This window comes from Lissotriton helveticus, chromosome 12, assembly GCF_964261635.1.
Source record: "Lissotriton helveticus chromosome 12, aLisHel1.1, whole genome shotgun sequence".
NCBI lineage: Eukaryota > Metazoa > Chordata > Amphibia > Caudata > Salamandridae > Lissotriton > Lissotriton helveticus.
Window position 1 is genome coordinate 561,289,026 of NC_136073.1, and position 12,943 is coordinate 561,301,968.

Genomic DNA, 12,943 nt, shown 5'->3' on the forward strand with positions numbered 1-12,943 from the left:
ACAGGCAGTTTCGGAGATCTTGGATTAGCAGCCCAGCGTCCAGGTCTCAGTGGCGTGTTTGAACAGTACACGCGGTGGTCGCAGCGTGTCAGGCAGGCCCAGCTCAAGTCTCAAAATGGCGGGCTAATTGCGTAGTTTACAGTAGCGGCGCCGCGCTCAGTTAGGTGGCAGGGCAGGTGGCCGGCGTATAATGACAGGGCTGGAGCCCCCCAGTCTCGCAGTAGCATAGGTATTGCGCCAGGTAAATCAGTTATGCACACCAGCACCACCCAATCTTAGTAGTGAGGGCTCGATGGCGCCAGCGGGGGCCCCGCCGCACGCACCGCCATCCGCTGCACCCCGTCCGCCTCTGCCAGTGGTTGTAGCGGGGTGCTCACCTGTGTGTCCCAGATACGGTCACCGTGCGTACTCTCTGCGACGGCAACGGGCCGAGTCCTGCGTCTCAAGGAGAACTGCCGACAAACAGGGGATCCGGCTGTCTCCTGCGTCCCAGCCGACCCCAGTGTCTAAGACCTATCCCGGGCTCTGCAGGGGTCCGCCTAGGATCATACAAAGTTCCGGCGCCGCCGTCGGCAAGTTTTCACTGCTCCGGTCGCCGGGTAGTCAGAGGCCCACAGAGCCGCGGACTGTAGTGCGCCGCGTCGCCCAGGGCTGAGCACTTCCGCCCAGTAGCAGGTCGGGCTTGCAGGTCGGCAAAAAGCGGAGTGGCTCTAGTCTCCGTGTTTCTTCCACGGCGTGCCCCAAACTTTCACTCCGGGACTATGGAGTTGTCCGCCTTCGAACCCCGAGGCAGCGGGGGTCCGCAGTCGCCAGGAACAGGATCAGAGCAGGATTAATGATTGTGGCCGGCGGAGCTCACTCAACGAGCGGCCATCTCGCAGCACGGCTAGCCACGCCCCCCCTTTCATGAATTTATTTTCAATTACTACAAGCTGTTGGCTTTTAGCATAGCCCCACACCCCAGCTCCATTCCTGGCAATAGAGAGACAATTGGCTATAAAGGGTAATTAGTTCCTTCACAGGCTTGTGGCCCAATTTAGAAGCAAAACAGAATAGTGCATTCATCACCCTACTTGTCAGCTGTGCTCTTAAGGTTAAAAGAGGTTCCCATCTCAACTGTTTGCAAAAAAGATTGCCCAAGTATGAGAAGTTACTGACCTTTTCTATCTTCTTTCCCTGAACAATAAATGTTTTGGTTTTAGTGGCTTTAGGTCCACATACCATTGTATATGATTTAATAAAATGTACTTTTAAATCAAACTAGGTCATAAAATCGGTAAAAGCAGCAAGAGATTCCTGCAAACTCATAGATGTCCTTGCTAATAAAACCACGCCATCTGCATAAGATGAAAACAAATCAGGTTTATTGCCAATTTTGGGAAAATCAAGTTCCTTGCTTAATAAGTAAGCCTCCAAACCATTTGTATGAATGAAAAACAGGAAGGGGGATAGGATGCATCCTTGCCTGACTCCCTCCCTAGAAATAATTGGGTGTGTTTTTTCCCCTTTACTGCCATATCTTAAAAATGACTGTGGTACTGGAGTGACGCCCGCGGAGTAGGGTTACCCACGCTTTTTCCACACCCATACCTTCCAACATAGCCCATAATTTATCTCGGTTGACAGTGTCAAAAGCACTAGATAGGTCCATGGAGGCCAGAAGGATAGAACTCTTCAAGGACCTTCTGTGCTTATTAAGGATTAGAGATAAATTAAGACATTGTTGATTTGTGCCCCGCCCTCTCCCAAAACCATATTGAGTATTGGACATAAAGGGAATTTGCCAAGCCTAGGTGCCGGTAAGTTCCGATTCTATTAAGGACTCGGAGGCGAGGATTATGCCTTCTTGATCTGCCTTTATTTTCACAGCAGCGATAAAAACATCAACAAACTACATTTCCCATGAACACTTGGGAAAGGAAAACAAAGTCCAACAACAGTAGTCCTTCCTCAGTGACCGCATCCCAGCCAGCCCTGATAGTCCTTCTTCTGTTATTCCTCATCCTCTTTCTTCGCGCGATGCACTTGTGGTGGAGTTTCACGCATCTTGCTTCGAACCATCATTTCCTGCAAAAGAGGCAGTGTCAGAGGCTGAGCTGGGCCAAAAAGGTATCACAACACTAGGCACAACTGCTGAAAGCCAGAGCCAAAAAGTAATCAGAACAAATAATCCCCATGAATATCTTACTTACATCAATACGGGGAGGGTCCACTTCACTAAAGTCATTGAGAGGGATAATCCTCGCCTCCGAGTCCTTAATAGAATCAGAACTTACCGTCACCTAGGTTAAGCAAATTCCCATTCTATGGCAGGACCAGAGGCTTCGGATTATGCCCGTTCAAAGCTTGTCGACTACTATCCTTGCCACCTCAACCACTTGCTTAAAATAGAACCTCTTAAAAGTAGAATCCGAGGACCAATCGGCCACAGGCATCAGATCTTCCAACCGTGCCCCTAGGGCAAAAGCTTTGGAAGTCATCGCACCCCTTGCTGAATGAGCACCCAACTGCTTCGTGTCTATACCAGCCTCTTGCATCACCCAACGCATCCATCTGGCGATGGTCGGGGAAGAAACTGCTTTGTACGGCTTGCGTAGCGCAACAAGCAGGTGCCTTTCGCCCAGAGGGCGAGACTCCTCAGTCATTTCTTCGTAAGCACGGAGGCACTGAACCACACACAGCTTCGGGGAGTCAGGAAAAGCTGGGTAAGAAATCACCCTTGTGTTCGACTTCGTCCTTCTGCTCACTGGGAAGGATACCCCTTCCAGGGAAAAAACTCTGGCAGAAACATCCAAGGCTCTTACGTCCGAGACCCGTCTGCATGACACTAGACACAACAACATTGCCAACTTGGCTGTTAACTCCTTACCGGAGAGGAACCTATCTTGTTGCCAAGAGAGAAACAGGTTCAAAACCCTGTTCACTTCCCACAGGACAGAATATCGTGGCTCCGGGGGAAGCAACAGGCGTATTCCCCTAAGGAGCTGGCACACCAAGGGATGTTCGCCAATAGGTGAGCCCTGCACCATCCCATGTCCAGCCGAGATTGCGGATCGGTAGATATTAATCGACCGATAGGCCAAGCCGTCCACTTCCAAACTCGCCAAGAAATTCAGGACATGGACTACATCCGCCCCCACGTAATCGACACCCCGTCGCAGACACCAACAACGCCATTGGTGCCAGGCTGATCGGTATCTCTTTGTTGTGCTGTCCGACCATGCCTCGAAGAGCAAGTCCTCAGCCTTTTCCCGAAAGACCTGGGAGCATCCGACGACGCCGGAGATCCTCCAGGCCATTAGCTTCAGCGTCCAGTCTTGGACTAGGCGATGAGGAACGAGATCCAAACTGAGAAGGATGTGAGGAGAGTGGGGGAGTGGGATTGGAAAATCCCAGGAAAGTTCCAGTAGAACGGAAAACCACACTTGAGACCTCCACTGCGGGGTGACCAACACCACCTCCGCTTGCTGGCTATGCAGGAGCGCCGACACCCTCGTGATCATCGAGAATGGGGGAAAGGCATAGCCCTGCTCCCCCTGCCAGTCCTGGAGGAATGCATCCGTCGCCTCCGCTAGAGGATCTGGCCGCCAACTGAAAAATCTCGGAAGCTGGTGATCTAGCCTTGAGGCAAACAGATCCCTTGAAAACGTACCCCACAACTCCAGCAGGCGGGTGAAGACCTGAGGGTCCAGCTTCCACACGCTGGCAACCAGAAGTCGACGTGAGTGCCAATCGGCCACCTTGTTCTCCCGTCCCAGTAAGTACTCTGCAGTAACCAAAATCTGGTTGTCAAGGCAAAAATGCCAGAAATCCCTGGCTAGGTTTGCCAACATCCTGGACGTGGTCCCACCAAGGTGATTGATGTAATGGACCGCTGAAACGTTGTCCGTCCTGAGAAGGACACATGACTGCACCCTGTCCTTTGTCCAGCACTGAACCACGAAGGAGCCCGCCAGCAACTCTAAGCAGTTGATGTGTAACAACTACTCTTGAGTGGACCAGGCGCCACCGGTGGAAAACTCCCCGCAGCGGGCCCCCCATCCCGAGCGACAGGCGATGGACTCAATAAAAATACCTGGGGCGGACCCGAAAATCGCACGGCCGCTCCAGGCCTCCATGTGCGTAAGCCACCACCCCATTTCATCCCGTACTTCGTCCGATAGGGGAATCAGTTGAGAATATGTCAGTCCCCGACGGAGATGGTAAGCCTTCAGGCGCTGCATGGCCAGGTAGTGCAAGGGCCCGTTAAAAATTGCATGAATGGAAGAAGCGAGCAACCCCACTAGGCGTGTCAGTTGGCGCAAAGAGATCTGACTCTTTGCCAAAGTCTGACGCAACTCGTGTCTGATCTTTGCCATCTTCCTGGCGGGAAGAATCAGGGTAGACGCGACCGAATCGATGTTGAACCCCAAAAACGTAGCGCACTGAACAGGGAGTAGCAGGGACTTCTTTTTGTTGATAACGAAACCCAGACCCTGAAGGAGGTCGACTGCGGTCTGCAACTGGGATGACAACCTCCGAGGACATTGGTATAAAAACAACATGTCGTCCAAGTAGACGATCATCCGCACTCCCCTTGCCCTGAGGAACTCCACAACTGGCCGCAGGACCTTCGTGAAGCACCATGGTGCAGAGGATTGACCGAAAGGGAGTGTGGTGAATTCGTAAACCTGACCTTCCCAGCTGAATTGCAAAAACCGACGATGAGTGGAAATATGGGCACCGTCAGGTATGCGTCTTTCAGGTCTAGACTGACCATCCAATCGTTCGGTCGCAGGACGTCTCGAAGGAGGTGGATGCCATCCATCTTTAAGTGGCGGTACACCAGCCACTCATTGAACTGTTTCAAGTTGATAACTGGGCACCTGCCACCGTCGACCTTGTCGACCAAGAACAGATTGCTGATAAAACCTCCGGAATGCTCTAGCGAATAATAAACCGCCCCTTTTTGGAGGAGGTTTGTATAAATAAACAGGAGTGGTAACCCGTCAACCTTGTTGGGATTGGGGTAGTGAACTATATAAACAAAACAGTATCCCAACTGGTATGATTAGTAGACAGCTAGTGAGGATATGAATACAACATTATCCAAGGAGAAACAAGGAGACTCCATATGATTGTCACGTGTGCTCAAGGCATCATTTTACTCAACATTTTTCAAAGGAGTGGGCCAGTACAATTACAGTTAATATCAGCACTGCAATTTATAATTCAAGAATAATAACCCAAAGTTGTACAAGGTGCACGAGTGAAGAGGTGAATAACACTGCGGCGACACAAGTGACAGAGTGATCAGCGTGGGCGGCGCAAGGTGTTGGTGCATGGATATATACAGTGATTAAAAAACACAGAGTAGTTTCTAAATGATTTAAAAGGGTTATTTTCCGTTTGTCATTCTGTGCAAGAACCACTGTGTGAGGGGCGCCTAGGATCTTGCTGATGAGTTGACGGCATTTCGATCCGTAAGGATTAGGATCATCTTCAGGACTAAGAGGGTTGGTGGCAGTGCGTATATCGCGACTGGTCGGCCGTAGACGGTGAGCCTATCTAGTTGTGCTACTCCACTAAGTATGGAGAAGTGCGGGTGCCTGGTTGGGTCATCCCGTGTTGTAATCGCTAAGGGGTCGATGGTATCTATGTGGGTGCTCCGTGGGCCATGGATCCTACAGAGCGTAGTACCAGAGTTGAGCAATTATATGGGGAACTCCCAATGTCGCGTGGTCCAGAGGTGATGTGATCAGATCCAAGCGTGATCGGCGGGGCGAGGAGAATCAATCTTTCCTTGAGGGCAAGAAGGCACGAATGAATCGCTGTCCGGGCGTTGCTGATTGCGATTATAAATGCCTCTCACGAGATACAGATTGTGGAGCTGGGAGGGAGTCCAGGCAAATGAGGGTGGCCAGAGGTGCACAATGACCGGGCAGAGCCCCAGGGACACACCGGCCCTTCCAATTCTAGGGCAAAAACCACCCGGAACAGTGTCCCTGCTCGCCACACACACGGTGCCAAATTGCGACCCCCACAGGGTGTTCAGGAAGAAGCACTCTACAGACCCCAGAGTGCATACAGGTAAGAAATATGTCGCATACAGACCCCCCCAAGGGCGTAAAATGGGTGGCAGGGGACAGGCAACCTCAAGATAGCAGTTCTGGCTCGAAAAACGCCAAATTTAACGCTTTCAAAGTTGGGCTACCAGCGAGAGGAAATACCGCCCTCTGGCGGCGGGAGGACCACACCACACTCGAAATGGGCACCATACACCATTAGAAGGACCATACACATTAGAAGAAAGCCCATTTGTGAGCACACCTACCAGAGAAGTTGGAGGGACCATAATGTGCCTACCCCAATTGTGCCTACTCAATTCATTATACAGGCAATAGGTAAATAATATAATGGGGATTTATTGAATCCTATCCACAGTCATCTCAACAAGATCAGTACTAACAATGTCACAATACATTTGGGATAAAAGAATAAAAATACTAAATATTATATTTTATTAGTGAATCCAAGTCTACCATTGTTGTCAGATCAGCAAAGCCTGCACACCTTTTGATCTGAGGCAAGATGGCGCCCACGCTAGTGGACGTGTAGGCTGGCCGCTCCTCTACTCACCTGCAGACCCACGATAAGGCTGGGAGAGATGTGGCGAAAGGTGCAGAATCACTCCGATCAGCGCGGAAGATTCCTGGGACCGGGAACCAGTGGACTGTGGTCGCGGCTGGCGGCGTCTCTTGATAACACGCCGGTCGATTGTACCCGCGGCGGTTCTGGGCGTGGATGCCTTCATCGCCCTCCAAGGTTCCAAAGCTACTGCGGCAAGTAGGAGTTGTTGAAACCGGCTGAGCTCGGCTGAATACGGCTGGAGCGATAGGTGCGCTACCGGAGTGCGCCACACTTGGAGAGAGAGAAATAATTCACGAGCAGCCGACTTTCAGAGGACACCGGATAGAAGCAAGGAGAGAGTGCAAAGTGCTGTAATGCCGCCCAAAAATACAAGGGGGAAGCCGCGGCTGCACGAGGAGGAAGGAGAGAGCAGTTTCCCCACTGAGGTGAGCAGAAATGCGACGCCCTCCATACAAATACCTGCTAAAAACTCTAAAGGTCTCCCTGACTTAACTAAACAAAAGGGAGCAGGTGCAGACAAAAACAAAGTGATACCGGCAATATTTGCAGCTGCTGCACAGGGGAAAGAGAAATCAAAGGGGGGGCCTGCAAAGGGGGTGACAGTGGCTTCTTCCTCTAATAATATTTTGAATACCGAAGAAACTCAACAAAATGTCGAGGGTCTTCCAGCTAAAAATGGAGCACTCCCGATTCCTGGAACGGGCAGTGGGGGCGAAGAGCTACCTATACAACATGATGCGGACTCAGGCAACTTTTACTCTATGTCGGAACCATCTTTACCCTCATCCTGTGAGGATCTAGTTGCTCAATACGCTCTGCATATGAGCTTGGAAGGGGGTAGTCCAGCCAGTAGTATCTGCTTGGATGATTCGGTAGATATTACTGACAACAGTCCATCTACTGTACGTAGAATAATGACAAAACCCCCAGTAAACACGGGTGAAGATGGTATAGAACCTCAGGAGGACTCTTCCAAAGTTACAAACGGCGACATCACTTTAGCATTGATTTATGAGTCCATAATGTCACTTTGTGATGAGACTAGAGAAGAAAGTCAAAGGGTCCAAACTCTTTGCCGCAAGCTTCAGAACTCGGTCCGGCGGATTGCGAAATCTCAGGCGGATTCTGCATCTAGGTTCAACGAGGTGGAGGCTCGTATTTCCAATCTAGAAGACATGGCTGACCAACAGAAAGGGGTGACAGAGACTTTACAGGGAATAAAAGAGGACTCTCTATGGAAACTGGCAGATTTTGAAAATAGAGCTCGCCGTAATAATCTGAGGGTTCTCCAAGTGCCAGAAGGCAAAGAGGGTCAGTTTGTAGTAGATTTATTTAAGAGCACCTTCCCGGAGCTAAGTAAATGGGACTGGGATAGAGAAATTGAAAGGGTACACCGTTTTCCCTTTAACAAACCGGGTCCTGTCAACAGCAATTCAGGCGAGAGAAATGCGAACAGACCTAGGGTGTTGTTAATATCTTTCAACAGCTTCTTAGCCCGGGAGGACATTTATAGACTTGCCAGACCAGATAAGCAGAGACCTGGCCCCGGTTTTTTGTTACCCCGGACGTTTGTAAACACACTATGGAACTTCGCTGGCAGCTTCGTCAATTAATAACCCCGCTGCAAGTTAAAGGAGCACAAGCGTATCTTCTGAATCCTGCAAAACTGAAGATCATTTATAAGGAACGCACACACTATTTCACTAACATAGGGTCGGTTAAGGGATTTCTGAATAATATGCAGAACTGAGAAACTTTGTGCTAATTTTGTAAAAAGGAGACTGGACCTTACTGGACCTTACTGCGGACCTTAATATTTTGGTATACTTGTAATGGAATTAGGCATCTAATCTTCCAGGTTCTGTGTAATTGGTGTGGCCTGTTTTTTTTTTACTTTTTAGCTCCGCTTCATTTTCTTTTCTTGTTTTAAGGATGAATTCTGGATTGGAAAGAGGGGTCTCCAATTAACAATTAATGATATCTTGCATATGCCGCTTCTCCTGTAGTAAGGAGATTCAATGCAACAAAGGGCCTGTGGGTGGGTATGGGGAAACTGCCAGCTGGCATCTGTGGGACTATCAGTCCTAAAGCCTCGTTATTGGGGAGGGGTGGGGGGGTCAGGGGGGTTTGGGGATTTGTGGGTGTAAGGGCAGTAGGGGGGGTGTTGGTGGTGGGGTAAAAGGAGGAACAAAATCCACACTTTCAGACAAAAAAAATCATGATAAAATGGAAAGAGAGTTAAAAGGAAGCTTGGAATGCAGGTGGAAAGAAGGTATTTTCCCTGTAGGGGTAATGGCTGAGTTTATTTCTGTTAAATACCATTGGGGAACTTTTCCGGGGATAAATGAATGCTAGAGATATACGAATATGCTCTTTAAATGTTTCTGGCTTAAATTACTTTAATAAAAGGAGGAGGGTAGCTACTGAGCTCTGACATGTTTCCCCGGACATTGTTTGCATTCAAGAAATCCATCTTCCATGGAATAAGCATCATTTGCTAGTAGAATTGGGCTTCTCTGTCTTAGTCTCCTCTCATCAAACAGGTATGAAGCGAGGAGTGGCTATCTTAGCTAAAAAGAATTTGTTTAATGTACGGCGGAAGCTCACAGATAATACAGGGCGTTGGGCGATAGTTGAAGGCATTGGGCGGATTGGGGCTTTTACTTTATGTAACATATACGGGTCTAACTTAGATGCGCCTGCTATATTGGAAGAGCTCCACATGGAGCTGGCTACCTGGTCCACCCCATTAAATATATGTGGGGACATGAATATTAATCTAACGTGCCAGGATTTTGTTGGGGAAATAAAAGGATATAAAGGTCGGAAACCTCCGGTGTGTAGGGTTCTCTTCAATATTTTAAAGGATTATGGTTTGATGGATGTTTGGAGCACTCTATCCCCTGCAGATCCTGGATTTACTTTTTATTCCCACCCCCATAAAAAAAAGTGAGGCTCGACTATTTTTTCTTGGGTACCCCGTACTTAGCTAAAGTTAAAATACAGACTTATCCTAATGTAGCTTCAGATCATTCACCTATTGTTCTAACACTTTTTGGCTGGGGATCACTGGGCAACATTAGAAAATTTTTCTTTGACCGGAAACTATGTTTGAATGACAACTTAATAGCACATATGGGAGGGTGGATAAAGTAATTTCTTTATCATAATCGGGATTCTGCAGATATCAGTATTGTATGGGACACTTTCAAATCCTGCTTCAGGGGTGAGGTCTTAAGCTTTGGGGTAACTCTGCAAAAAAAATTAAAGTTAGAAATGGAGATGTATTATCTGGAATTGCAATGTGCTGAGGAGAATTTGACGCGGGGAATAGCTACCCATGGCAATACGGACGTTTTAGAAGATGAGGTGGCTAGAAAAAGGGCGAAAATATTGGGTGTATGGGACAGTGAAAGCACGAGAAAATATTTAACACACAGGAAAATCTGTCATGAGTATGGGGAAGCAGTAGAAAGACCCTTAGCCCTTAAATTGCGAATGAATGAAGTAAGCCGAAACATTAAAGCATTAAAAGACAACATTGGGGTTTTAAGGTCGGACCCAAAGGAGATTCTGGCCATTTTCAATGAATTCTATTCTAACTTATACACTACGGAGCAAAGTATGACTGTGGAATTAAACTTAACTTCATTTGGTGAGCTTCTCAAACTAGACTCTGGAGCGGCTGATATGCTAGATGCCTCGATAATGCTGGAGGAGCTAACCAATGCAGTAAAAACATTGGCAATGGGGAAGGCAGCTGGGCCGGACCAGCTACCGGGGGAGATCTATAAAGTCTTTTTTGATGAGTTAAAAGAAATGATGTTGGCTACTTTAAGAGCGGCTCAAATTGGGGTACCACCTAAGACTTGGAATGATGCTACAATTGTAGTTTTCAGCAAAAAGGGTAAAGATGTAGAACTCCCTGGCTCATACCGACCTATTTCACTTTTAAATTGCGACGGAAAAATATACTCCAAGATCTTAGCCAATCGCCTTTCTAAAGTAATTTCTTCTTTAGTTTCCCAAAACCAACACGGCTTTATACCTGGTCGGGGGACAGTGAAACATATTAATAAAGTTATTACTTTATTTGACATTGCAGAAGTAGAGAGACGTAGATTAGGGCTGATTCTGCTAGACGCAGAAAAAGCGTTCAACCGCGTTGAATGGCAATACTTATGGTTACTAATGGAGAGCATGGGATTCCGGCGAAAGTTTTTGATTGCTTTGCGAGCTTTATATGAGTCACCGACAGCTAGAATAGTATCAATGGGATCAACCTCAGAAATAGTGCAGATTACTAGAGGTACAAGGCAGTGGTGCCCCTGCTCTCCCCTACTTTTTGCATTATAGATCAACCCTTTTATTTTAATGCTCTCTAGAAGTAGGTTTAATAAACCTTTTGTTGTACATAGTATTCCCCATATAGTTTTTGCATATGCGGATGATATTGCGATAACATCTGAGGATCCTGCCTCCGCATTGACTGAGATCGAACGGTTAGCCGAGAAATTTGGCCTTATCTCCGGTTATAAGTTAAATGCCATGAAGACGCAGCTTGTGTGCACTGACACTGCGAGATTTGATGACACAAGAGTTGTAGTGGAAGCGACATATTTGGGTGTTAAGATACGGGCATCAATGTCTGCGGTAGTGGAGGCAAACTGGGTATCATTATATAGCAATATAGCAGAATCTTTGGAGAGGTGGGGGAGACTGCACTTTACTTTAATTGGCCGAACGAACATTTTAAAAATGGATATACTACCACGGGTGCTATATCTTTTTAGAGCAATGCCATTAGAAATATCGGGAGCTCAACTACAGAAGCTACAGGCTCTATGTTCTAGATTCTTATGGGCTCCTGGGAAGCCCCGAAGAGCCATGAGATTCATGACATTATCAAGAGAGAGGGGTGGCCTAGGAGTACCGGACTTTACCCTATATTATTATGTTTGTTTTCTTCAAAAAATGGTTGTTTTATTAGGAGGAACTGACGAGGGTAATGCAACAACATTAAGACTCAGCAGCTCTATATTTCATTTAACCCTAGGAATAGAAGCTTATCGTAGTTTATTCAGGGAAATTGATTGGAGCTATTTTAAAAGAACCAAGTTCAAGACCATAGATGCAGCACTCAAAGTATGAAAGAAAGTGCGTAAACTGATCTATTTAGGAGCTCTTTCTTAATATACTCCGATGAACGCGACAAAACTGCTTCAATCTATATTTGGTGACAGGACGGCGAGGGCTTGGCAAGAAAAAGGCATTGGGCTATTGGGCGACTTGTATGATCAGAGGGGGATTATTAAACATTTTGAGGAGTTAGCAAAGGTTTATAATTTACCAGAGTCTCAGTTTTTTAAATTTGTACAAATACTTGATTTTCTGTTAAAGCGGAAACTGAACTTAATTTCTAACCCCCTGATTGAGGCTCTAATGGTTCAGAGCAAGATTGGCGCATTGTACAAGATTTTAAGTGCTGGTAAGAAGGACGATTTGGAAAAGCAAACTTTACAATAGGCAGAGATATTAGGAGAAAGTGAATCTGACATATTTTTGGATGAAGCAATTATTAGATCTAATGAAGTTCTTATGTCAGCGAACTTAAAAGTAAACATTTTTAAAACTATATTTAGATTATATTATACGCCAGCGTGCATGAAGAAATGGGGTAATCAATACAATGGCAAATGTTTCCGCTGTGGAGCGGGCAATGCAGATATGGAACACATTTTTTTCAGTTGTGCTAAATTAAACTTGTTTTTGCGAGATATCGAGCGTTTTCTATCCAATATATTAGGGGATCCACTCTGTATTACTCCCGCTCTGATGCTCCTAGGGATGGTGCAGTTAGTCTCAAAGGGGTCTATTATGTATAAACATAGATTATTATTATTCGTTGCAATGACTGTGTCTCGTCTCTGCATTGCGGGGGATTGTCAAGTCAAGTCAAATGATCTTTATTCGGATTAACAATATCCATAAAAGTACATACAAATAAAATACAATTTAAAACAGTTTACAAGCGAATAAGTTGACTGTGTCTCGTCTCTGCATTGCGGGGGATTGGTTATGTCCTGAACCACCAAGGTTTGAGGTTTGGAGGGCGAAAATGTACAGACTAGCCAGTTTGGAATTCAGTTTATACTCATTAAAGGGGTCAAGGAAACGAAAACTGGGGCTCATGATATGGAATCTTTTTTTTAATTATATGAATGATTAATGATGTGATTAAGTAGTACGTATTATATATAGATGAGGAGATTCTGAGTATTAACTGGTTATTGTTTCTTATTGGGGTATGTTG

At 46.7% G+C, this 12,943-nt stretch overlaps 1 long non-coding RNA gene across 1 annotated transcript in view; it reads right to left on the reverse strand.

Moving 5' to 3' along the window:
* Positions 1 to 1,953: 1,953 nt before the first annotated feature.
* Positions 1,954 to 12,943, reverse strand: part of LOC144798395 (uncharacterized) — a 35,326-nt gene continuing 24,336 nt past the window's right edge. Inside the window, exon 4 of the long non-coding RNA XR_013603531.1 lies at positions 1,954 to 2,067. This is a non-coding gene — a long non-coding RNA (uncharacterized LOC144798395). The remainder of the gene's footprint in view (positions 2,068 to 12,943) is intronic.